This window comes from Neopsephotus bourkii, unplaced genomic scaffold (assembly GCF_033783945.1).
Source record: "Neopsephotus bourkii isolate Nb327-2 ecotype Australia unplaced genomic scaffold, CSIRO-AGI_Nbou_v1 NB_718, whole genome shotgun sequence".
Taxonomy (NCBI): Eukaryota; Metazoa; Chordata; class Aves; order Psittaciformes; family Psittacidae; genus Neopsephotus; species Neopsephotus bourkii.
In genome coordinates this window covers 2,272,819-2,300,440 of record NW_026901217.1, presented here as the reverse complement: position 1 = coordinate 2,300,440, position 27,622 = coordinate 2,272,819, and the positions used below count along the sequence as shown (strand labels likewise).

The following is a 27,622-nucleotide window of genomic DNA, read 5'->3' as shown; positions in this document are numbered from 1 at the left end:
ACTAAAGAAAGGAGCTGCTTTCGCATACTCTTGCAGGATGCTTCTACACTAAGAAAAATCCAAGTTTATGTTGAAAGTATACTAAATAAGGATGCCATTTCTAGAAACCAAACAAAAAAAACCCTCAACCAAAAATCACCCGTTTGTTTTAACACTGTATTCCTGGCTGACAAAAGCAGATTTTTGTCTGAATAGGTTGTGGCTACACAAATGATCTCTGCTGCAGAGCAACACTTGCTCTAATCAAAGTTTGCACCTCACTACATTGCTCCCTGACACTCCTATGCTGGCAGAAGGCTGTAATACAGACCACCTCAGGGATCAGAGAAGAGGAAAAACAAGTGGGAGCCCCACCTGCCCTGGAACTAAAAATGTCTTGCTATGACTCTGTTCTAGAGATCCACATTCAATACATTTCTAATAACAAGCTGTTGTGTCAGGTTGATTTCTGCATGTGAAATAAAGAGAATCCCTGGCTTTGTAAGAACTGTGGTGACTCCAGGTTTTACTGGCGTTGCAATAGTTGGTGATTGCTAGAAGGTAGCTGATAGATTGTCTACTGAAATGGGTGATTGCAGAGAGCTGACTGTAGCAATTGGCATTTTCTTTTGCTCATCTTAAATTATACCTCTGGCTGTGAAGCAATATATTTCAGTCCTGCATTTTGGAGATCCCTTCCTGTTCTGTTCTGATCTGCAGGCTGTTGTAACACTTCACTGTGCTCTGTATTGTAAAGCCTTGCCACATTTTACCTATAAATATTGAAAGAATATATTACTTTCTGCTGTCACACAGAACACCACTGATAATTATTTACTTTGTTATTCCTGGAATAAGAATGACTTTCAGAATGATGTAAAAGTTTTTTGTGACCACCAGTGTGTCAGGGTGTAAATTGTCACCCAGGTGGTACATTTCAGCCTCGGAGTGTTTCTTCACACTGCGCAGGCAGAGGTTGGAGGTGGAATGCCATCACATACTGCCAACAGCCCTGACCCCCCACAGCCCTCCTGCTTCCCTGCAGCGAGCTGATCAGCAAATGCATCAGTCCTGCAGGGCTGAGAACAAACTCATTCCTTTTTTAGTGTAACATGGGTGAAACATGCCTACATTAAATTAGATGAATGTTCTTGTTTCACTTCTTCATTTCTTTACTTTCTCCTTTCCTTTCCCTCCTAGCAACTTCCATTAATTATCTGCATTTAGCTCAGAATTATCTCCTTTTTGCTTGTTTTCCTCTTCTCATTTCCTCTGAAACCACGATTTTTGTCCTGCTAGGAGAAAAGTTATAGTTCAGTTGCTATAAAATGGAGTAGTATTTGTTCAGGGATCTGACAGATCTTACATAGGACACAAGAACTGCTAAAAGATCTAAATCAGAAAACTACAACTGGAACTGAAAGTTCTACTGTAAATAGCACAGGCACAGGAATTTCATTACAAATAATTGCATTTATCTGAATGGTTTCTGCACTGCTCAAGTGAAAGAGGGAGAGAAACAGCACCCAGGGGGTTTATGTTATATCCTCCATTTTCACAGAGATGGACTTTGCTCAAGTGAAATACTTATGAAATCACTGGGCCCTGCTGGAACAGTTGGGCTTCTCCCCAACTTTACTGGGATCTGTGGACAAGACACAGAATGCAGGGAGGAGAAAAGCCTGAGAACAAGGGTGGAACAAGAAGACTTGCAGACCACCCATCTGCAGATGTAGAAAACTGCTCAATGCAACCACAGGTCTCCAATAACAAAGCAGCTGTCTTTGGTTCTTTCTGTAAGCATGACAGCACAAATGACTTAAAACAGGTCTGGAATGAAGCAAATGTGGGGACCTCAGCTTCAAGTTGTGCTGCATCATTTAGTCTGACACAGAGGCTGCTCAAGGACACTGTTAAGCTTTTAAAATCTTGCTGGCGTTTACAAAATACAAAGAGACTCCTGCCCTTATTTACCAAATCAGCAAAGATGAAATTGTGATAATAATTGCTGCTATGTAGTCCCATGTCAGTGAGGTTTGGATGACTTAGGAAGTAAAAACCCAGTCAAGTAGAATACTGTATTTACTGAAGGATGATTTTTAACTGCTTAAAAAAAGTAAAGTATGTAACTTCATCTTTGTACTACAATCCAGATAAATCACCATTTTTAATGAATCATTGCATACAGAGAGTCAGAGATTACACAGATACCCAATTTTATTAATTGTAAGAATCTTAATTGTTCTCCAGCACTCACAGCCAGGAAAAAAATGTTGATGTGGAAAACTCTCAAGCTTCCTAAATTCTGTCTGTGCTTTCTCTTCACTGTACTCCTTGCAGAGTGGCTTCAGTATTTGAGGAAATAAAAAACTAATTTTTAAAGAGAAAAGAAGGACATAAAACTGATTTAGTATAGAGTAAAAACGTGTGAAAACAGCCATGAGAGGAAGGAAGTGAGACTTCTGTAATATATTTTATTTCCAAGAGAGTAACGCAACAGCTGTTGCTTAGAACATGTGTATGAAGTCTTTGCAATAAGGATGAGAAGAGGCTCTGCCTGCAGTCTGGGCATCTGAAGCTAAATAATAATGTTACCATAATGCTGATCCTGGCTCCAGGGCCCGTTCGTTGTCCCTGTGTTCATCAAAGCACTAGCCATGGCTGCAGGTTTTCAGTTTGGAGTGGTCCATTCCTGATAAGCTCAGAGAATGAGCAAAGCAGGCTCTTGTCCTTCTGAAAGACTGTAGATGTCCCTATAACCATTCTTCACTTTGGAGACTGAATTTCACAGTATTATGCAGCAGCTGTTTGCCCTTTGGCCTTTTCTATTGAAGATATTTTGCACTCACACAGATACATGGTGGCAGCACTGTGAATTTCTGGTGCAGAAGTGCTGAGCTAGAGGAAATCGAATCTCAAAGACCTGGGTAAGATGCTGAGAATCCAGTTTCTTGCACTGAAACTTTTAACACTTGGCCTTCTACCTGAAATCATTTGAGTTTAATTTTCTGTGATGCTGAGCATTGGCACAGTTTTTCTTAGCTGTAGTCATGGGAGCCCAGCACCTTTTAAAGCAAGGAGGAAGACAGCAGGAGGAAATATAAACCTTTCAAAATCCAAGGACCTAAAATGAAAACCACTAACAAATGTTTAGTCAAAATTTCTGACTTCGTCTTGCCTCTCTATAAAGTAAGGTTGTTAACAGCTACATCCCTCAAAAATGGATTTTGGGGATTTCAGTATTTGTTAAAGCCCTGAAGAAATACTGTCTGTTCTCTTTAATGAAGCTCTTGGGAAGAAAATGAGTTTAGTGTTAACATGATCCTGTCTGCCTGTCCTTCACCTAGACAGCTATTCCCTTCACAGTATATGGCCCATATTGCACTTCAAATATGGCAGGTAGAAAACCAACCTGAAATTTTGTCCATGGGAGCTTTGCTTTGCCTGTGACATGGGAAGGGCCCTGGTTCCAGCTGTGTGACATGGTTCACTTCCATTCCCTGACCACCTTATGGCCCTTAGTATGCACACACTCAAAGTGAAGGTAAACTTTTGGAGCAATAACCAGAGAAACCTCTCCCAAGAGAGTGGCCTTTTAGGAATTAATAGGAGTAGTATTTTGGGTTTCCTTTCCTTTACCTTTCCTTTCCTATTTCTGTTCTACTGCTGGGATAGAATTTGCTTGTCATTTAAAACAGTAAATAGATATATAAATAAGTTTTTCTCACAAATATTAAGAAAGTTGTCTGCAAACTTAGGCAGGTATCAGAGATTTTATTTAACTTGGATTAGATTCTGGACTACATTTTTTTATGGCCAAGTCTGTTAACAAAATCATAGAATCCCAGAATAGTTAGGGTTGGAAAGGACCTTAAGATCCAACCCCCCTGCCATGGGCAGGGACACCTCCCACTAAACCATGTTACCCAAGTCTCCGTCCAACCTGGCCTTGAACACTGCCAGGGACGAAGCATTCACAGCTTACCTGGGCAAACCATTCCAGTGCCTCACCACCCTCACAGGAAAGAACTTCTTCCTTATATCCAGTCTAAACTTCCCCTGTTTAAGTTTTAACCCGTTACCCCTTGTCCTGTCACTACAGTCCCTAATGAAGAATCCCTTCCCAGCATCCCTATAGGCCCCCTTCAGATACTGGAAGGCTGCTATGAGGTCTCCACGCAGCCTTCTCTTCTCCAGGCTAAACAGCTCCAACTTTCTCAGCCTATCTTCATACGGGAGGTGCTTCAATCTCCTGATCATTCTCGTGGCCCTCCTCTGAACTTGTTCCAAAAGCTCCATGCCCTTTTTATGTTGAGGACACCAGAACTGCACACAATACTCCAAGTGAGGTCTCACAAGAGCAGAGTAGAGGGGCAGGATCACCTCCTTCGACCTGCTGGCCACGCTCCTTTTGATGCAGCCCAGGATATGGTTGGCTTTCTGGGCTGTGAGCGCACACTGAAGCCGGCTCATGTTCATTTTCTCATCAACCAGCACCCCCAAGTCCTTCTCCGCAGGGCTGCTCTGAATCTCTTCTCTGCCCAACCTGTAGCTGTGCCTGGGATTGCTCCGACCCAGCTGTAGAACCTTGCACTTGGCATGGTTAAACTTCATGAGGTTGGCCTCAGCCCACCTCACAAGCGTGTCAAGGTCCCTCTGGATGGCATTCCTTCCCTCCAGCGTACTGTTGAAATAAAATGCTTCTATTAAGGTATTTAAGCAAGGGATCAGGTTAGGAAAGCTGAGGCCCAGTTAGAATGAAACTTTGCTAGGGATGTGAAAGATAACAGAAAGGGATTCTGTAGGTACATTGTGAATAAAAGCAGACTAAGGACAATGTGGGTCCTCTTTGGAAGCTATCAGGAGAACTGGCTGCTCTGAATTTGGAGAAGGCTGAGGTTCTTAATGACTTCTTTGCCTCAGTCTTCACTGGCAAATGCTCTGACCACACCACCCAAGTCTTGGAAGGCAGATGCGGGGACTTCAGACAGTGGTAAGAGACTTTTATGTTTTGGAGGAGAGGGAGTACCTTTATAAATCATTAAGGCCAGAGATATAAAGTTCCTTCTGTACTGCCCCACTGTTAGCATTCTCAGTCTTAGGGGAGGGTTTCAACATGAACTGATTGTTTTGATGGTGATGTAATGTGCTTCTAGTGACTATTTTTCTTGGGATCCTCTCTTCTTTCTATTACTGTCCAGTAGAGCCAATCTGCCAATACCTAGTCAGTGAGGCATTTCTCAGGCAAATCCCAACCATGCTGCAGTTGCATTGGTAACCACAATACTGTATGAACACTCACCCTGATTTTGACCAGCTGAATTACTGCAGGGCATGCAGTGCCTCAGTTATTATAATAGGGCAAACAAGCCATAAAATAAACACCAAAAAAAATAAAATCAGTCAAAGCAAAATAGGCACCTTGGAACAAAGCTACTAAAAGATTACTGAGAGGTACTTCAAGGACTGTAATATCTGTCAGATATGCAGTACGAGAACTAGATGAAATGATTCAAATGATGCATTAAATTATTTCAGTATAAGCAAGTGGAAAAACTCAGTAAAGAGACACAGCCCTTGAGTCGGGTAAGGAGCATGACAGCTGGTAGAAAAAATGACAAAATACATTTACATAGAGCAATTCATTTAAACAAGGTAGTACAGAGATGAGCTCAATAACAGATGCCTACAATTGAGGAAATAATATCTGAGTTGGCTGGCAAATGCACAGGCTGTCTTGCAATCAGGTATTTTTGTGTTAAGCAAGCAATTACCCTAATCTCCACACTACAGAGTAGAAATGCATGGCTGAGAGAGACAATGTCGATTAAGTTTGCTGTAAAATAATATTAATGCTGCCAGCCAAATATGCTAAGAGGACTCATTTGGATAGATATCTGGGTGAATCAGCTTGCTCAGGTATAGTAATTTGAAGTTAGCAGAAACTAAGGTAGATCATGTCTGCAAGATCTTTTGCTTCTCAGAGCAAGCTAGGGCAGCGTGACTAAAATAAAGGCAAAAACAGAGAAGCAATGACTGACAACAGTATTATACAGGAGTCCCTTGCTGTCTGTTATCAGTATAACTTGATCCTGGGAAGGCTAAAGCAATGTGACAACTGCCTGTACCTGAAGTATATAATCTTCCTAGTAAGGAAGGAGAGACTAAGAGACTATTCATTTCTGTAAGTTTTCAGGACTATATTGCTTCCAAGCATTTAAGATGTCGCTTGAACAAAGATGCAATGCAGACATAACTGCTTCCATTTGGTGCATCCAGTGTGTAACTGGAAGTAAGTGACCATCTGTTTATTGTACAAATGCTAGATTCACAAACAAATAATGTGGTGCCAGAGAGAATGTGTCTGGGGCACTCCTTCTCTGTAAAGGACACCAGGTAGCTTCCATATCAAATCTGCTGTTATCAATGGAATGCAAATTATGAAAGTCATGAATTGGTTTTTCAAATGCAAAATTTGGCCAGTTCAATTTTTCAATTTGAAGGCTGTGAATCAATTTGAAAATGAGCAAGACTAACCAGATTTTTTCTCAAAAACAGTAGTGACTTCCAAATGCTTTCAACACATGCAGCTAAAATACTGGTTCTCCTTTTATACCACTAATATTGCTTAATTTAGATTAATCCAACAAGGAAAAGATTATGGTATATATACAATCTTGAGAACAGCAGAATTATAAAATTGTAATAGAATATGTCTGAAATTTTCGAACTGCAAGAGAAAAAAAGTGTAAAGCCTCTAAATCTATCAATCAGACTAGTTATGAGGCACTTTTAAGAGAGGCTGGAAATACCCGATGTAAAGAACAAGAAACAACTATATGTTTGTTGTTCTGTCAGTCTGGCCAGACATCAGGAGCAAAGGACCCCATGTACATGGCAAGTTTAAAGAATAAGATCCTCTATACCATTAACTCCTTGTGAAACTTGGCTCATTGAAAACCTAAGCTTAAAGAATGAAAACAGATCTCAGATAGAAGTGTAAGTGCTCTAAGGAGGCAGTTACCACATGCTGGCCAGACATCACCCAGGTTAGCAGTGACCTAAAAGGGAACTTTCCCATTAGCAAAGCAAAAGCTGCCAAATCTGTATTTCTGTCTGGTGTCCAATGCATAAGACATATATGAAAGCAGAAAAATAAGAAACCGGGTGCAAACTGCATGAGATGTTGTTTTAGGAGATCTGGACAGACTATTCATGATCTCTTTGCAGTCTTGCCTTCAGTAATAAATGTTTGGTACCCAACTGTAAAATTATTTGTATACTTTTTATTGTAACTATAGATTTCTAATTACCTTCAACCATGGAGCCAAGCTGACATTTCCTAGTTACACTTTTTCCCAGTGACCTGAACAAGTGTGGCAGTGCTGTTTAGATTAGGTTTGTTCTGTTTCACCAGGATATTTTAGAACAATGTGATTATGCATAGTTGCACCTACCTACTACTATCATGACAAGTACAGAAGTTAAATTATGAAGCAAACGTAAGCTTTGAAGAAATTTTTATTTAATCTGTATTCCCCTGTTTCATCTGCTCATCCATCCAGCACAATCTGCATCATTATTAACCACACCATATTTCTAAAAAAGGAGTATAAAAAGTAAGACATCTGTGTTATAGCATTAATATATTCAAAGGTTTTTACTTTCATCTTCCAGGCATTAACACTATGTAAGTGCAATGTAGGCGCAACTTACAGCATCGATGAGATACCACAAGAAAAACGTAGTAAGTGGCAAAAAAGAAGGAAAAAAAGATGCAAGTAGACTATTATGTAAAAAGAGGACTTTTTTCATAAATAGAACACTTTTGCCTATTGCTCCTATATACGTTTATTTCTAATTGCTACCACAATTTTTAAGGCACTGAGGCAAGCCTCCAGCAGTGTGCTGAAGGTGTGTTTGTGCTGTTATGCCCTCTGGCTTTGCTGCCAGCCTATTCCCTCAGATCAGAGCCAGAAGGCAGACTGTTTTCGAATACCGATCACCTCACCCGGACCTAATCCTTTGAGTTCTCTTTGGCATCTATTCCTTCTGCCAGTTTCCTCTTCTGTTCCTCTCTTTTCTTCTGAAGTTGACAACAAAGACATCCTCAGGGCCCTCCTTGATGTAAGACCACTCTTGATGTTGTTACAGTGTGGGTTTTTTTTGTACCCTAAAGTTGTGCTACTTTTATATTCAGCTAGCACAATATTTGCACACCAGAAGATAAAGAAAATGAGAATACGTTACACAGAATGATAGTTTCTTTTTTATTTGTACACGCTGGTCCTTTCAGTGGAAACCTTTTTTCTCTTTCTGTCATTCATCTACATACCTGATCAAGAACCTAAAGGTATCTTTTTACAGTCTGTGCTGCATATATACCTTAAATTGGCCTGACCTGCCACTTTTAATTTTAAAAAGATGGCTGTATGGAATGTGGATGAATACAGAATTTCTATGAAGCACAAAACTTTTGAACGGTTCCTGTCCTCTGTGATAGTGAGTTTTAAAAGGGAAATCTCCAAAGAGCTAATTAGTAGACAAGTAGAGCTCAGGCTGAACAAAGCTGAAAAGATAGCAGATAACTAAAAGGACCTGGCCATAGCTGACAAAAATCAAAGCGCTGACAGAGAGCTGGCAGTAACCTTGGGCTGCTAACTGACAGGGACAATAATAAAAGCCTCTGAGTGTGGCAGAGAGTGACAGCCACAACCACAGTCTCTCTAAAGAGCATGAAACCTCCACCAAAACGAAGATATAATCTTCTGCCTGGCAGCACCATAATGCTTTTCCCTCCCATTCCAAATCGGGGAAATCTGAGCTTATCTAAATAATTCTGCTTCATGAATGTGAACTGAGGAAGGAAACACAATGTGCAAAGTTTAGTGTCAACCCTACGATCTGAGGGGACATGTCTGCAAAAATGTGAGTTTGACTGGGGGACAGTGAAGGTTTCCTTTGCTTACCCTCGCACTTTTGCTGGAGCAGCCATAGAACTGCTTTACACTATAGACTTTCACAGAACAAACATATAGAGCAAACTGTGAAAGACATTTAGTCACAACATGCTCCCTGAAATGTAGTATAAAATGGAAAACAAAATTTGCTTCTCTGCAGTTAGTGGGGCAGGGGAGACACCACTGTATCATGTTCATAGGTGAAAATGTGCTTATCTGATTCTAAAAGTCACTTAAATTTTGCATAATCAATTGTTGCAATTCCATATATTTTTATGCCCTCACTGGCCATAACACACTGTGATCAACAACATGCGAAGCCCTGTTCAGCAAGTAATCATTCACAAACTAAGATACTGAGGAAATGTACACATGCAGCAGGGAACATATTGGACCAGCAACCACGCAAATGACATACGCAAAACAGACTTGGAGATTGTTTCATAAGACAGTAGAAATGGTAACTGCAGGGAAACCAAGGCTGCAGAATGCAGAGGGCTGTTATAAAGTAGTATCATCGTTCCTGAAATCACCACGACAATAGTTTGGGTGCTACATTTGGCATATTCGTGTTAAGGCAGAGATTCTAAAGTTTGATTTTGTATCTCAGTTTTCTGTCTGCAACCAATGTGTCTTTTTTCATATAGTCAAATAGGGACCAACCTTTTTCAGAGGTGGCCAGTTTCTTTTATCCTATGCGCTTACTACATATCAGCAGTCCTCATGACACCTAGCAAACTGTAACAATTACTAGGAAAATTTCTCTTGTTTTGTGGAAGGGATGGGGATGATTTTAAGGTTAAAGAAGCACTGAATTTTTCTGTATATTCTCCAGGAAATCTTGACACCACTTAATTGTTGACTTACCTTGTTGACTTACCCAGTCCTAAACCAGTCACTATGCCGCATTGTCTTGGATATGTGTTTAACTTGATCATTCAGCTAAATGGTCAGTTCTGAAATGTATGTATTTGAAACATTAAATAAGGTTCAGAAGTAATATCTGCCCCTGACATGCACGAAAAAATCATATACCTCAGTACTATTGTTTCACTTTACTTAAAAGCTTAAAAATGTCTAAGTCCCTTTTTCAAAATTAACACTGCTGTTTAACAGTTTCCATCTATTTGCAAGACAGACCAAATTCAAACTCCTATACAAATCGGCCTGCAGCTTCTACATCTCATAAAAGAGATAACCTTTTGCTTCATTTACACCTGTCATTTAGCAGCCTCCAGACTGGGAAATTCTTATATTTAAAAACTGTAATTCTAAACCAGATCACACAAAGGCTGCTTAAGAGAGCCTGTGTGGTGGGACAATGAGATGCATCTGGGCATCCTGCAGACAGCCCTGTTCACACTTGCAATCAGAGTCATGCTCTATATGAGAATCTTTATTAAAAAACTGCCATGGAATCCTTTGAATGTTAATATTTTTTTAAATTTCATTCAACCTATTTGCCACCTCTTTTCATTCTCTTTTTCATATGACCAAAACAGTCTTTGGTTAAGCTTCATTTCTTCTTTTCTAAACCATGTCCTGAATCCCTAAGATTACTTTTTCTACTCTTTCATGCTACATTTCTTACAGTCTCTTTTTAATCGTTTAAGTTCTTCATGGCCCCCACTTTCTTCCGCACAGGTGTTTCTCACTCTTTGTCTACATACGTTACTCCTCCACCCCCTGCAAAGATATACTTCTTTCTCCCTTCCTCAGAAAGTAACTTTTCTCTTCCAAGTATGTGTTCTTCGTTCATTTTATGTCACAACTCTGTAAACTCATATGAACCAGAACAATATAAAGGGCCAGCAAGAATATGGCTGCTTCACGTGTTTTCTTGCTTAGTCTTCTTCAATGAAATATGCTTAGATCATTTTTCCTCTCTTTTCTTTCTCAAACTGCAGCATTCATCTCTATTTCCCTGCATTGTATTAGCAACTGCCCCTACTTAAACAAGGGTTCACAGATTCAACCTCTGTTCTTCCACTGATGTAGCTGAAGATAAAAGCTTTTAAAAGCTTTTGTTAATCTTAATGGTTTAATTCCTTACTAGCTAAAGAGCTGGTACAGATTGACATACTAACACATATATATACTAAAACCATAGTAAATTGGGTTTGGAAGGTAACACTGTACTGCATTATCTCAATGCATTCCAAATGAACACAGTTTATAATGTGACATTCATTTCTAGGAGCAACTGAAACAAAATTGGACCAGTTTAACTGAGACTGACATTAATATATCACTGAGCAGTTAGTTATATCACATGAATTAGGTATTACAAACTCAAGAACCATTTGTTATGCTTTTAGTACAAATTTTCCTGACATAAGTGAGATAGAGATAAATAGCCAGTCACAAAGATGTCATTTGGTCTCTTGGGGCTATATTGATGATTCCTGCTGAGAAACTCTAGCAGCAGTTTACCATGCACTAAAATGTGGAATGGGTATCCATGGTTTTTGTAGGGGTCTTTTATGATTGGTTCCTCACTTTTTAATACTGATTTTTATGAGGATGGTGTCTGTATAATTTGGCAGAAGAAACTCCATTGAGAAACTTTGGCATCTCTTCCATTTAACTGACATTAAAAGAAATGTCATAAAGAAAAGATGAGTTCTACTTCATTACTACTTCCAGTGAAAAAGAATACCTGTAGGTAATGAGGCATTATTCTGAGTGTTACTCAGACATATCTCTACTTTCCTATTCTCAGAACTACCTTGCACAGCCCTTCCGGATGTCAGTATATTCGCAGTTCCAGTAATTAATTACAAATTGATGATACTAAAAAAAAAATATAAAAATAAAAGTTTATTATTTTCAAAGATTGCTTCTGTACTGTTATATTTATGTTGAATTGTTCAAAATCTGTTCTCCCTGAGTTTTGAGGAAATTCAGTAGCAAATTAAGAAATGCCTCCTTCTTGTTCCAGTTCAAGATAAAAATTCAGAAATGCCTAAATTTTCTCTTGGGCAAATATCCTACCTTCAAATTCACCGGAATATTGACATTAACCTGTGCTTACTCTGTGTATTCTTCCTCAAGTACAGTTTTGTGACTCTGGATCTTGTGCACAGCACTTGTGTTCAGCAAACATTTCTGATACTGTCAGTAGACAGGATTTGTAGCAGCACAGCCATCAGCAGTTGCTCTTGCAGCATACAGGCTTCCTTTCTTTAAACAAAAGTGTCCACTACTCAAAGGATGCTTGATGAACATAGTACCCATTGCAAAATATCCAAGTGGAGATGACTATTACAGATCAGATCCTTTTATTTATTGTACCCTTACTGGCCCAGTATGAGTCTTTCTGTTTAGCTGTCTTTTACCCAGGTCTGTACAGTGGAAGTATGTCCTCTCTGAGCCTCTCTGTGCATACACAACCCATTGGCATTGATGAATAACTAGATGCAGCTCTGAGCCTGCAAGGACTCAGGCCTCATGGGCTTCATTTTAGTCTTCTGAAACTAGTTCTACATTCCAGTGATGTAAATGAAGGCGTCCCTCATACAGTAGTGAGAGAAGCAAAAGCAGCTACGTGCTTAAAGTGCCTTTTCTATTAATATGCACATTCCGTGAACGTGCCTTAAATGACCAACAGCAGAACGTAAAAATGAAAACTGAAGCATCTTCTGCCAACGCAATCCCCAATCATCTGCTACAGCAAGACTGAATATTTACTGAAGAAACATAGTCACAGAATGAAATTAATATGAACATTGCCAACACAGCCTCACAGAGAAAATGCAGAAAATCTAAAAATCTCTTTTCTCCCTGTCGTACCACACTGCACGTCCTTCTGTAGTTTTCCTTCTTTTTAAGTATAACAAAGCTGCCAGACACTGCATGCATACTTTGGTCCAGTACACAGATATTTTTTGGAGCCAGGGGCATCTTTAAGCAAAAGCTACAAAGGATTATTTTGTGTATATCTCGTTTATGAGAACTGTGTCTGAAAAATGAATAGAAAATTTTCTCTTAGTAATATAATTCTGAAGTAGTTTGTGTTGCGTTAGTTAAATGGGATCTTCTTTAATCTTTTCATTAAAAGAATTTGCTTTCTTCATAAAATTTATTTTAAAAATTCTTTTCTTTAAATGAAAATCAATAAAACCCGTATCACAGCTACTGCTGCTAAGTAGAGAAATAACTAAGTAGCATTTCAGAGAGACAACAAACGGTCTAATGATTTTTTGCTTTTTATCATGAGGAAATTCCTTCTGGTAAAATACACCTGCCTGAATAGACAGATTTTTTGCAGGAAATGTGTACAAACTAGGACTTTGGCTATTCTTGATGGACAAATAATGTCAGGAGCTAAGGGTGGGTTTTTCATGCATATATTTGGCAAAGAAAATCACAGATTTTCCTTTCAGAGATTCATCTTCACCCTGTAATGCATTCAAGCCAAGATAAAGCTGATGTCTCTTCATATACAGGATGTGCCTATTTGTGTGCGGTGGGATTGCTCACAGGAAAGCTTGCAGTTGCTTCAGTGTCCAAGTACATGAGTTTTATGGCTTGAGTTACTGAACAAAGGTCAGTCCTCTATTCATATTCTACTTTGACACTTCAGATGAGATGAAATTCTTCAATTATAAAGCTATTTAGGCAGCTATGAATTGTGCTGAGCAGTGAGAGCTCAGAGTTCAGCTCCCTGATGACTAAAATAGCCCCAGATTGTTCCCCCTGAACCTTCCAGTGATGATCTTTTTCAAGAGACTTCGATGTGCCCATAAACTTCATTTTTGGAGGAGTGTTTTAATTGACAGGGGCTCTATTAATCTAACATGCTTTTAGTCCCATAAGCATATATTATAAATCAAAAGGGAGATGCATTATTGTACATAACGTGGTTAAAGAGAATACTAACAGTATTTTGAAGAATAAAGTATACACCATAAGTATGAAATTACAATGTGATTACACAGTAATCTCATTAAAAATGTAATTCATTCACATGAAAAAGTGTGCATCACAGGGTAAACTACGGTTAATTATCAACATTAACCATCCCTGTCTGTTCACTGACTGCAGTAAAATGATTCCTGAAATGGATCTAGCCTAGTGACACATACCTGTGTGTGATGATTTTAAATGGCTCTTCTGATCTCAGGTCATAACAGCCTCATGGAGCAGTGCACTGAAGGACTATCAGAGCTCTCAGTGTACTGGGCTTGTATCTCTTTTCTTTCACCAAGGATTCATCAGATTAAAACTGATGTGAGGGTGACAAATACCCTAGGCAAAATGATCTTAAATCATATAATTTAAGGCCATTTTGTGTATTTTCATTAACAAGTTTCTAGCACATATTTCATGAGGGGGAAGGCAGTCAAAGGTCCTTCTCACTCCAAAGAACCATGAGAGAGATATGTGCCACAATTTCCATGAACACATCAGTGGTTAACATAACTATTCAGTAGCATGGCTGCAGATTAGCTCAGCTGAAGTTCCAGTTTTCTTCCCTTGTTTTCCCCAAATTACCCCATATGTATGAAGAAAACATTGGAGAATTCTCACACAATGACTTATGGAAGTGCTTGCTTTACTCAGGTGCAAGGGAGAGCATATGCTCTGAGCAGAGTCAGTCAACTTCTACACCTGTTCGATATTACAGCTTTTGGACACAATAGCCAGTAGTGTTAACTTGACTCTGTTATTGCATTACACTAAAACATCAAGTGTTCATTCTGTATAGATATTTTAGGTGTGCTTATTCTCATGGTTATGAACACCAGAAAAATCTTTTAAATACCTTGTAAGAAAAAGCAAAAGTTAAAGTATCAAAGCTGTACAGTAGTACATACGGTTTTAAAGTTACTTATTGCCTTTCTTTCGAACTGTACAGTGCATGCTAAGGAAAACTACAGGCAGTTGACTGTAGTTACCTGTTGCTAACTGCTTGATGTTAATGGGAAAGAAGAAAACTTGATGCAGCTTTTTAATCATCTCTTGGCTCCATAAAGACAAGAAAGAAAGTGTATTTAGATTGAACAGAAAGCAATAGGGAATTCAGGAGCTGCAGTTCACTTTTCTTCTATGTTTTTATTAACATATGGAGGCGATGTTTATATATTCTGGTCCTTTGTGATCTTCAAAGTTAAGCTTTATAAGATCAGATCTACAAACAAAAAAAATGACACGTGTGTTTCTTCATCTGCAAAGTGGCTGCTCTATTTCAGTTAGGCTAACTCAAAGAGTAATTTGAATTAAATCTGTAAGGCACCCCAGCTACGTAGGAACACTTCTCAATCTTTAGGAGTATATGATAGCCTTTGGCTAATCATTTTACAAGATTTATAGCCATTGCATGTTCAGTTACTAATTGTCAACCTTGTCAGAGGGTAAAAAAACCAACATGATGAAAGAATCTGCTGTTGTCAGTAGATTTTCTCAACTACCTTCAGAAACAGTCAAAAAATAAGAACAATAAGAACAGTTAGGAAAACACAGAATAGCTAAACCCAGGCACCAAAAGCGTTTTCAGTGAGAGCAGAGCAAAGATCTGCTCCAAGCAACACTGCCTAATAACTAGAACATTTTCTATGATAAAAAAATTACACAGCACAAAATCTAGACCACCGAAATACGATAGGTTGGTTCTCATCATAGGTGTGCTACAGTGCTCATCTACCTGCTAACAGTGACACAGTAATTGAGCTCAAAAGTCTTGACAAAATACTGAGTTAAGTTTTCTGCCCTCCACTAAATCATTATAGTGATATCTCAAATATGAACTGGTGTTTATTTTCCAGTAAGTTTGCTTGTATTTACCATAGGCAATGCACCAGCAGTTTAATAGTCAAAATTAAAACCTGTAATTTGAATATTTAGGACAAAACCATGGCACTTACAGAGTCTTAAAGTTTGCACGGGAGGACAACTCTGCCAATACATTAATAAGAAAAATTTACAGACATGTAGATATTATTGTATGCTGTAATGAGCAGGGGAACACAGTAATTCCCTAAAATAACGTCTTTACAGTCAGGTTATATTTATAGACTAATCATTTGTTCTAAAAAATAACCAGTTTCTTTTAATTAGTCACAATCTACAGAATCCAAGGAAGGGTACTAACAGCACTAGACAAGAGAAGGCTCCTTTTAACCAACAAATAATCCAACACAAGTTGTGTCACTGCCATCAAACACTACTTCTCCAGCTTCATCCTACCAATAGATCTACAGACCCTTAGTGATAGCTGCAAACATGCTATGTAAAGCAGAGACACACTGGCACCTGCCACTGTTAAAGCAATTGCATTGAAAATCACTCTTCCATCAGTCCCCAAGTATTCGAGAAATTGCCTTTCCCCCAGAAGATCAACCCCAACACAGACACCCCAAAACATATTAAATTTGAGAGACTTTAAAGACATGGAAGAGAAGTGTAATATAAAAGACGAATTGTTCATTTCCTCACATAATGATGGAGGCATTATTAATTCAATCACCAAATTTATATCTTTTCAGTTAGCAATCTCATGTGATATGTTGTTAAAGCCTTCTATCAAAATGAGGGAATTCAGGTTCTGTCCTAGTTCTATCATAACCCTTTGGTATGAGATAGAGTAAATTGTTTTCTTCTACTTCAGTTCTCCACTGATAAACTGGGATAACAGTGCATTTCACAACAGATGGCTGCTGGTGAAAATTTACTTATAAGCCTAACACAGGCTAAAAGCATGGGCTTTAAAAACCATCTCCCATTTGCTAGTGTGAATCATACTGGGAAATGGGAAGTAGCAGATAGTTTTTTAGCAGTATGGGAGTGGGAATGTCTTTTCTATCTTTCTGAGTTTTAGAAAAATGTAAACTGAGGACAAGAGAAATTCTAAGCTGCAAATAAGATTTATAAAAACAATAGCTATTAAAGAGTGAATGGTAAATATAATTGGCTAAAGGAAAACAGGCTAGCTGCTTTCCTGCTATTAATCTGTGCTTTTTAATGTCAACTACACATTGGTCTGAGCAGCTTATGCTAGCCTACCTGAATTTAGGTTAGCTGTAAAAGGTTCCAGTACCAGATTGTTGCAATTAAACCTGCAATGGGTAAGCAATTTCCAAAGACAGCAAATGGTACCCTTTCCCTGATACTGCTACAGGCAACCCCTGCTACTGGAAAAAAGTGATGTATGCTCCTTGCAATTCTTTGCTGAGAAACCATTTACTCAATAGTGAGAATAAATGCTACATCCTACAGCCAGGTATACTGAGTATCAGGCAGTTGTCTCTCGAAAAACACAAACAGAAACACTGATGGAAGGTTTTGAAGATATAACAACTGCCTTTTAAAGAATCCCTTAGATGTTGACGAAAAAATTGCACAAGTAATTAAGTATTACTCTGATCTAAATAATACTGTTGATGCAACTAAAGATAATGTGGGACACAGATAAAGTGACTCTTGGGGCTGCTTTATTAGCAATACATGAACAAAAGCAAGGAAAACATAACAGGCTGTTGGAAGAACATCAGTTCAGTAAACTGCACATGAATCTAATGGAGACGTCAGTGTTTCAGAGTTATTTTCAGAAAGGAAAGCTATTAAATCTGTTTTCACCAATAAAATCAGGGAACGTACTCTCGTAAACCAGACTGATGAGTTGCACATGTGTGAAGAACGCACTGAGGTGAGGAACTGACTAGAACAGAGTAAGGGGATTTGCATGTTTCTTGTCTTGGGCTCTGCAAAGATATTTGTGTGTCATTTACAAACAGTGATGTTCAACATAGTTACTTTAAACGGCCAAGCCTAGATTTGTTCAGCACAACAGCAGCAGGTATACTGATATGAAAGAAGGAAGAAAAGAGATAAAAATAAGTAGATCAAATTAATTTTTCAATTCATGTGGACTTACGTGTTCTGCCTACCATGGTGACCTCATTCATCTAGTGAAAGGTGTTGCTTAGGCTTAGTAAATACTTTCAGATTCAGGCATAATTGATTGAACTAAAAATAATAATCTACTTCTTTAACCTATTCTTATATATTGTCAGGTTAAATGAAAGTTATGATACAAGTCCTACAGATGAGGAAATGAAGGCACTGAATGCTGTGTAATTAGAATAAGCTTGTCCACCAGAGTCAGGAATGGAACCAAACTTGATGTGATTACCCCTGGGTTACATTGATTCCCCTTTGGCAAGGATTGCATATGACATAAGTTAAATGCCACTATTGTTTTTGGTTTTTTAATTTATGGGATTAGCTCTTTAACAGAAATGCTGGTTTATGTTTTGGATAAATAGAACAAAATTGAGCAAAAGTGCTTGTTGACTCAAGTGGGTCAAGATCAAGCTATATAATAGTAATTCACAGATGTTTTGTGTATCAAAGCCAACTATCTAGAATCTCAGATCGCACAGATTTGCCATGGGGAAAGATAAATTAGGTTATCCTTGGCCTCTTGCCTGGTTATCACTTTTTACTACAAAAGAAGTTATTCTTTTTATTACCAGATCTAAAGGCTTTGTCTTCTCTTCCTCAATGCCTTTACCTTTTACCCTCCTTCTCAGCTCTTGTTCCATCTTAAACCTCCTGTCTGTACCTTTGTACACTTCTCCATGCACCACATTCTGAGGCTCCACAGGACTCTCCCTTTTTCCGTACCCAAAATACTGAAAGACATAGCATAGTGGTACAAAAGAGGCATTGTTTGGAAAGTAGAAGGGAAGCATAGAGCTTAATACAGCTTCCAACCCTGCCAACCCATTCTCCCATGCCAAAATGTCAACCCACAGCTCCAACCATGCATGGTGGCTGGGGAGGCAATGCCACAACACATGCAGTGGTTGCTGATTCTCCATTCCTCATTCTTAAATAAATATTCATATATGACAGGATTAAAGAATACTTATACAGAACAGGTCACACTCTGTTGTTGCCTTCCTATACACCCCAGTAAGACAAAAAAATATAAGTACTAAAGTATATCCGCAAGTGTTGTTTTGCTAAAAATACAAATGTTCCATGTACTTTTCCCATCCCTTCTCTATAATTATTCCATTCATGTTCAGTGATGCACATGTCTCCAATCTGATTAAATAGATTTTGGAATTGTAAAGCAGAAAGAGATATGTGTAGAATTAGAGGCCTCACTGAAGTCAGCAGCTGTTACATACAAGGTGCTAAGCCTGTATGGTGAGTAGAACAGCCAACCTGAAAACAACATGGGCAGCCCAATGCATTTAGAACACTTAGATACTTGTAAGGTTTGAATGTACTTAGTGGCTGTTTTATTACCAGTACTTTCTACTGGAAGACTTACATGTACACCTTTCCAGAAAATACACTTACAAATTTAGCTAATATACTGTATGCATCTTGAATTAACTTCCTTCACAATGATAGGACCTCATACTGAAACAAAAACATTTCATATTGCTTTTTTAATTTACTAGTACTACAACTAAAACAATTAACTACTACTCACTTATTCCCACCAATTATCCAATAGAAAGCAGGACGTTAAGAGTTATAAAATAATACTGAAACAAGATATCTTATTTAAGCAATGAAGTTTGGGGCTGGAGCTAGAATTCTGGTCAAGTTGGGGACTCAGGTTTTAGTCTACAGCATTGCAGAAAAGGCTAACTGCAACTTTGGACCCAGCATAAAAACTTGGCATAGTGTGGTTTGCATGACTTCCCAGGGAAACATGTAACAACCCATTCTCATTTATGAAAATATATTTTACAGAATTAATACAGAATCCAAAGAATTGACAGGAACTAGGATGTTGTTTCTCCTCTTTTCTCTTTATCCGTTTTCTTTGTAAATTCAGACAAGGAGATTACATTCAGAATTTTAAAAAGAACAATTTTCCCAGTCTCTTGTCCAAATTTATCAATTAAGCATCATCTGTTAAGACACTTGGTTCTGATAAGGAGGAAAGAAAGTGACTCTTCCTTGTCCTCTTTTTTCATTCTGGAGGGGAGATATTCTCTTTTCCAGATTGCCTCTTCAGGAGGGTTAACTTCTAGTGATTGTAGTTGATGTTTCCCTTACACACTTCTATTTAGCCATTTTATTTAATAACCCCATCCAGAGCTGAAGATCACAGAAGTATCATTATGTTTGTAGGTTAAAACAGCCTTACTTGGAACACTTGGAACTAAGAAAACACAAGCCTATGTCCTACAAGCTCTGGCACAACTTGCAGCATTTCATCCCTCTGTTCTGTTGTGCACCTTGCTGGGGCAGCAGAACAGGCTCTCTGACTGTTTCTTAGCTGCCTGGTTTCCCAGACTATCACGTTATCTTAAAAGGCTGATGTGAAAGTGTTTATACTAAGATGTTGCCTATGAACTGATGTTCTATTCTTCTACCCATTTGCTGAAGTATTAAACCAAGAGGAAAAAGGTCAAAGAACAAGAAGGGGCAGCCCATCACAGTCTAATTTGCTATGGCTTTTCTGTTAGAGCCCCTCCAAAAATATTGATGGTATCTGCATAATCTCAAGGTTCTCAGGGAGGGGCTGATTATGACAGTTATGTCTCTGATGGCAAAGAAATTTGTTTTGCCAGTGCGAAATGGAAGATTGTGGAAGATGGTGTGGTAATGAATAGACCTTTTGTTTTCAAAGAGATTTTTTATTTTGAATATCTACCAAAAGACAATGCTAACAACACTGTATAATGCCTTCTGATTTATGTGGAAGTGACACCAGAAGAACTTACGAGGAAGGACAGATAAGACACTAACCGAATGACACCAAAATAGAATAATAAGAAGATTAATTTCAGACTACTGAATGACAATGATGACTGGAGAAGGTCTAATTAAGAATTAGGAGAGGTCTGTGAAGAATGATTATGTGTTATTATAAATGATGGAAACAGCACAGCAAATGTACGTCTGGGATACTTTCTTGTCTTCTCGCGCATGAACTAGAAGATGGAGGAATTTTACCGAAAAAGAACTAAGAGCTCCTCATGTTGATTTTTTTAGTTGAGTTACTAGTAGCAGGAAAAATATTCTCTGACAGAAGAAAGAGGAAACATGTGGGATCTACAAAGGCTTTTTTCAGAGTATTCAGTGACAGAGACCAGTACAGCAGAAAGAAGAAGCTGTATATTAATATTAAGAAATAAGAGGCTGTGTAATATTGTGTATTTACTGCTATACTTTGCTCTTCATAGTAAAATTTTTGTTCTTCAGAATTCTGTCTTGTAAATTGGAAAACATATTGCCTGAAGGTTTCACAGTTGTCTTCACACACCTCTCATGTTCTGTTCATAAAAATGGTAAGGGAACTTTAAAGGGAATAGTAGCACACACACTTGTACGTGAGTTCATGTTTGTGTTGCCTGTCTTTTGCCTTGACTATTTCCCTAATTTACAGCCTCTTGAGGTAGGAATTATTTCCTTTCTTACTTAAAGCATTTATATACCAATCCATTTTTACAGTCATTCTTGTCCTGCAGATTACCTTCAGGCAGTTGGTTACAATATTTTACTGTTTTTCTGTGGATATTCAGTGAGATCATATGCTTACTACTTCTTCACTGGCTGGCAATAATTTGCAGCCAGGTTTTTGATGTAAAAACTAGTATTTAGCAGTCTGCTGCCTCTATGAAGGTTCCTACTAAAATATCCAGAACTGAATTCCTCAGCTGAAGAGGGTGAAATGAACAGTTTGAACAGTCAGATTTTATTTTTCACAAGCATAAATGTCTTTTCAAAGTTGCTTACACATATTCCTTTATCTAACTGGATAATGTCCTCCAGTGTCATTGGAAGAAAATTAGCATGCCATCTGAACATGTTCCTTTGAAAGATTAGATTTATGATAGAATGTAGCATTTCAAGGAGCCTACACCTACTGTAACACTGAGATTTCATTTCGCTACATCTGAAGTCTTGAGTGTAGCCCAACATACAGTCTTCAGCTGTATCAGACCAGTCAAAACATTGCCAAGTAACTTGATCATAAGTGACCAGTTGAAGAACACTTACATTTAACACGTCTCTGTGATTATCACATGAAAAATATGCTAAGGGAAAGAACTTAGGGAATTATCGAACATAGAAATTCTTCTAAGATTTTCATTACTTCCCAAAGTAACTAAGCTACTCAAATGCAGAGATGCAATTACTCATTTGCAGCTGATAAATTCACATAAAATGACTTTTTTTTCACTTTCCATCTGGACAACAGCATAGTGCAGAAGAAACAAGAATGTTTGCATGATGGACTATATATTTTTATTCACACATATCCAGAAATAATGGAAGGAGTCCCTGAAACTTTTGGAAAATAATTTTCATCCAACAGAGACCTAATCTATGAAAATTTCAACTGGCAACCATAAGTTTTCAGAAAGTTATGAGCTGATGAAATGGGAATAGCATGGAAAACGTCACACAACCTGAAGAGTAGTAGTCATTTTCTCTCCTACTGTAATATGTAACTGTATAATTTATTCATGTTCTAACATGCATTAGGTAAAAGTAATGAACTCTTAGTGTTGGAAGAGTTAAATCCTATAGAAGTCAGTATAGTTTCTCATGTGTAAGATTAAGCTGGGGGCTTTGCCTCAGTTAACTGTTTTTCAGTTGTATTAAATGAACAAGATTCCATTTTGGTTAGAAATATAAAGTGCTTGTCAAAATGCCATTTCTTACTGAATTTCAGTTTCCCGCCCTGGGAAAACAAGCCCTAATAGCCCCCATTGCCTAGCCCCCTTCACATTTTCCCTGCTTTTTGGAATAATTATAGCATTTCCTAAGCATAAAAATACTTGCTTACAAAGCATATTGTTTTAAATTAATTCTTCAGACAGGAAAATTCTTCAAAAATTAAAACTTACAGTTTTCTAGGTATTGTGCTTTAGTGCCTCCTCCTGCTTTTTTGCAATCACCTCCAGTTTTCATACAGCACTGAGTTCCTTTTGTTGTTCATTTCACAGAATTCTATATCTTGATTTTTTGTTGGTTTACTTTTTTACATAGAAATTAGATTTTCACCCATATAAAAACCTGTATATACAGAATTGGAAATGGGCAGGGTATGTATCTAATTGCACAGTGTGTCTTAGCTTTGAAACCTTAATGGGTAAAGACAAAGTATGTTTTCACAAAAAAAAAAAAAAAAGCAGTTGTCCCCCATGTATATAAATCGATTTGAGTTAATAGGCAGCATTCACTGCAAAGTTTGTTTTTATGCTAGCTTTTTTTTTCTTGAAACCATCAGAAATTTCCGTTTTAAAGATTGCAGTCTGTTCTAAGCAGGCCAGGACTTCCAAAGCATTATTTAAATGCCTCAGCTGAATACCAGCATTCTTTCATCCTATTTCACACACCGAAGTACCAAAAGGGTAAATAACTTGCAATATCATTTTTGACTGACTTGACTTTGAAAAAGGCAGAACCTATATAAACAACTGAGCAGTTGTTAGGCACTTAACTGGATCTCTAAATGATCCCATATGCTAGTCTGCTAATGCTGGTAATGATTATAAATACCCCAGTTCATCATATTAATGAGTTATAGCCAATAGATAAGGACAAAATCTATAACTTTTCCACAAACTTAGTTAAATGTCAAGGTTTTTAAAGGCATAGTTAGCAAGTATATTAGATGAGATATGTCAGTTTCCCAATTTACGACTCTGACTTGTCTCTTGTGATTCCTTATAGCCTCTAGCCATTCTCCTCTTACCTGAGGCATTCTCTGGCAAAAACCTGATGCTTCCAGTCATTCTGCATTCTTGTGTTCCTTCAAAAATAATTGGACAGGCACCTCTCCATAAACAATCATCATTAGTCACATAAGGTACACAGATAAGAATAACATACAAATAAGTTTCAATAGAATGTCTCGAGTCAAATAATAATAATTTGGCTAGCTTGCTAAAAATTGATTGACAGGGCGTTAATGCACTTAACACTTTTCCAGCAGGTTGTTAAAATTAGTTCCTTGATGCTCAAAAAGTCCTGCTCCCAGAAAAGTGACACCGACATTGACCAGTGAGTTTGTTGCTGTTCAGTAACCTGCTCCATTTCCAGACTATATGATTAAAGTCATTATGGGAACTGTCAGTAGGAGGGAAAAAAATGAAAACTGTCATAAGAAGCAACTGTTGGAAATCTTAGGGATTTTTTTCTATAATGCTAAACTATTTTAAAATATTGTCTATAATTTTAATATTGCAATATTCAGCCATATAGTAAGGGTCAATATAATAAAAGAAATCCTTAGAAGTTATGCCATAAATGGTAATCACATCCTTCTTTATTACATATATAGTAGAAAAGAAATTAACCATAAATTTCCTTTGACATCAAAGAAGAGTGAATTAGCTTACAAAAAAGAATTCCTACTTTAAAATGTTACCATCCTCTGTTAAATGTTAAATCCTCTAAGTTAACCAAGTAAAACTAGAGGGTGGAGGGAGAAAAAAACAAGAATTCACAGTTGCAAGAATTTTGTTGAAAGAAAAAGCCGGTCGAGTGTGCAATCATTTTTATCAATCCTACAGTGCACTAAATCGGAAAGATAAAAATGTCCTAATTTCAACTTAAAACTTTGCTAAATTTATTTTAATATTTGTTGTAATTACATAGTAATAATTTCACTGAATAGTTTGTATTCATAAATACCCACTAAGCTGTTTTAACTGCCCCTCCAATGCACTGTAGATTGTTGTTAGTTAATACAGAGATCTGTATACAGAGATCTGCATACAAAACTTATGTAATGTATTGCTCAGATAGACATAAATTATAGTATTTATCTTGTATTTGAATATTTTAGTAGGCTTTACTGATTTCGTAACAAAGTCACAAACACTTAAGCTGTTGAAAGATTAGGGTTTTTTTTACCAACCAACATAAAGATCTGACCCTGTCTGTATGTTTAAAATATTTTTATAGATCAAGAGGATGTTTAAAAAGAGAGTGTCTTTAATACAATAATACCAACACTATAATTTTCTTATATTTATTTTCTTTTCTCACCTGCTATGCCTAGGTTTCAACATTAAGAATACTGTGTTTGATATTTTCAGTATTAAAAACCACTTTATGCTTTGGTTCCATTTTACTCCCAGTCAGAAAGATCAGAAAAAGCTCAAGTCACACAGTGAGAAACTTTATCCACTGAATGAGACATTATCCATTCCACCAGACTACAAATCAAAGAGTATCTCTTAGGCTGCTTAAAAATTCATTTTAAAATCTGATCCTGATTGTACTTTTATGGTAATTTCATACCATCAATCATCCTTTTACCTTTAGTCTCTAGGTCCACTGCTTTCCCCATAGATCTCATTCACTCTACCTCATTATAATTCTTTAGGTGAGAAAACAGGGTAAGAAACCTTAACAGAAAATGAGAGAAAGATGTAAATTTCTCAAGAAAAGTCAGGTTCACTAAGAAGCATAGCTAATGATATGTTCTGATCTATGAGGCTTTTAAAAAAAATTAAAAGATGGAGGAGAATAGAACAGAGTGAAAAACATATCTGCCATGCAAATAATGTGTTTGTAATTTGTATTCTCACTCAACAATACCATCTATACAACTAAGCTGTCAAAATATCTTCTTGGAGTTCCTCAGAAAAAGAATAAAAGAAAGGTTTTTGGAGCTCCATAGAACTTTTCCTAATCGGGCTCTGAACTTTCTGTGATTCTGCACTTTCCATTACAGCTGAGGCTGCCCCATCTTTGCTAATACTATAGATTATGTAAATTGCAATAATTAGTAAATGGAACTAACTGTAGAGTGCTAGAAACTTGCAGATCAAAACCCCTTTCTTAGACTTACACCTAGACTTACACTACTTCATTATACAAAATGAATATATAACATTGTTTATTTCCTCAGGAGTGCTAATGCCTTCACCAAAAAACAGCTGATCACAGCAAGGGAAAGCTACTGTGTATTGTTCTGTCAACCACTTCTCAGTGGCAGCTAAAATTCTTGAAAACAGCTGAAACCTGGTCTAGATGTGATGGTTTCTACATAAGTCATACTTTTCCAGAAATCAATATTATATTTCCACTCTTTTCATTTGAACCCTGTCCATAATGAGGAGCCTTTCTTACAGCATTGAGAGATGACAAATAATGAACCCACTATTAGAGACATCTAGACTGAAAGAAAAACTGTTGTTAATCACAAGGGAAAATAATTTTTTTTTTTTTCCCCAAACACTATGGGCCCATCCATGTTACAGTTCCTAATGTCTTTAACAAAATGTAGCTATAAACTGCTGAATATCGTTAATAATCCCTCCAAAATGGTTTGTAACCAGCAGTTAGTGACCAGTTTCTTAGTTAATGGCCTGAGGGGAAAGGCTTTAAGAAAGCTGTATTCACTGTTTCCTCTCAGGCAATTTAACTGGCTGCATTAAACTGTATTTTCATTGAGCTTCTTAACATTTCTACTCTGATAAAATTCTAGTCAGGGAAGGGAATGAGGCAATGGTGGAGTTTGTCATGACTGTACTTTTTAACAGAAACATTAAAAAAAAAAAGTTATTAAGTGCCTCACTCCTCTGAATGATGGTAGGATTTGGTACTGATAGTAATAATAAATTTTCAAGTCTTTAAATATTATGTAAAATTTAAAGTAACTAGCAACTTTATCTGAAGAAAGGTGAAAGAGTCTTCAGCTTTATGGTATGATGCAATGCCCTTGAAACAATCAGGGCACACAAGAAAAAACATTATGTGCTTTCATGCAAAATCAAAATGCTAATCTGAAAAGCTCATTTATTTTCATAAACCAAGTAAAAATAGTAGCTTATTTGGAAGAGTATCACATGCTAATATGGTACATGGTAATATTAAAAGGTTAATAAAACATGAGTATAGGAGAGCATATAAAACAATATACAGTTTCCATTTATATTTTAGTGAGTTAATACACTGTTTCATAAAGTGCTTCCAACTATGTCATCGATGTATAGGCTTATGCAAGTAGGATTATTATTTTTTTTAAATACACATCCATACTTTATCATACTTTATAAAAAACATTCGCAGTATATGAAAACATTTTACAGCACAGTGCTCTATGAAAAGGTAAAGCATGAATATTCCTCCACTATTTCAGTTGTGTGTAAGTCAGTCAAACACATAAACAACAGTGCTGATTCCTCTGCCCATCTCCACAGCTCATTGGGTTTATAGGGTATCTCTTCACTTTTTGCTCACATGGGTAAAAAGACTCATTAATCAGAAAATTTTTCCCAAGTATAGCAATAAAGTCAAAGGAATGATTGGCATTACACAGAACTCTCTGTAACATACACACAGGAATACAGGCTGTCATTAGGCACAGCATATTAAAAAAAAGCCCCAAAACAAAATACGTCTTTGCTTGTGCTATATAGGACGAAGGAATAGTAGAGAAAAGAACCACACATAATGTGCAGAGAAGTGAGGGTGACTGGAGGGAATCTGAGGTTTCTAGAGTCCAGGCATGAACAGAAAGAATCGGTTCTGGGGAACTGTCAACCTGCATTAGAGCTTTGGTGAAAGGTTGAAGATGGCACAATCCTGAACAAAGTTACTTTTGTGAAGGACACCAGTGTGAGAGTTTACTGGGACAGAATTATCCCATTCATGCTCAGCTGCACTGTATGCAGTAAGACTTAGTGAAACTGTTTTTTTCATGAACCTTGCTTTTCTTCAAGTGCTCTTAGAGCACTTTTGCC

The 27,622-nt window shown here is 37.4% G+C and overlaps 1 long non-coding RNA gene across 1 annotated transcript in view; it reads right to left on the bottom strand.

The window, feature by feature from the left end:
- The window catches only part of LOC133212546 (uncharacterized), a 72,790-nt gene that overhangs the window by 22,793 nt on the left and 22,375 nt on the right, over positions 1 to 27,622 (bottom strand). Inside the window, exon 2 of the long non-coding RNA XR_009725518.1 lies at positions 629 to 752. This is a non-coding gene — a long non-coding RNA (uncharacterized LOC133212546). The remainder of the gene's footprint in view (positions 1 to 628; positions 753 to 27,622) is intronic.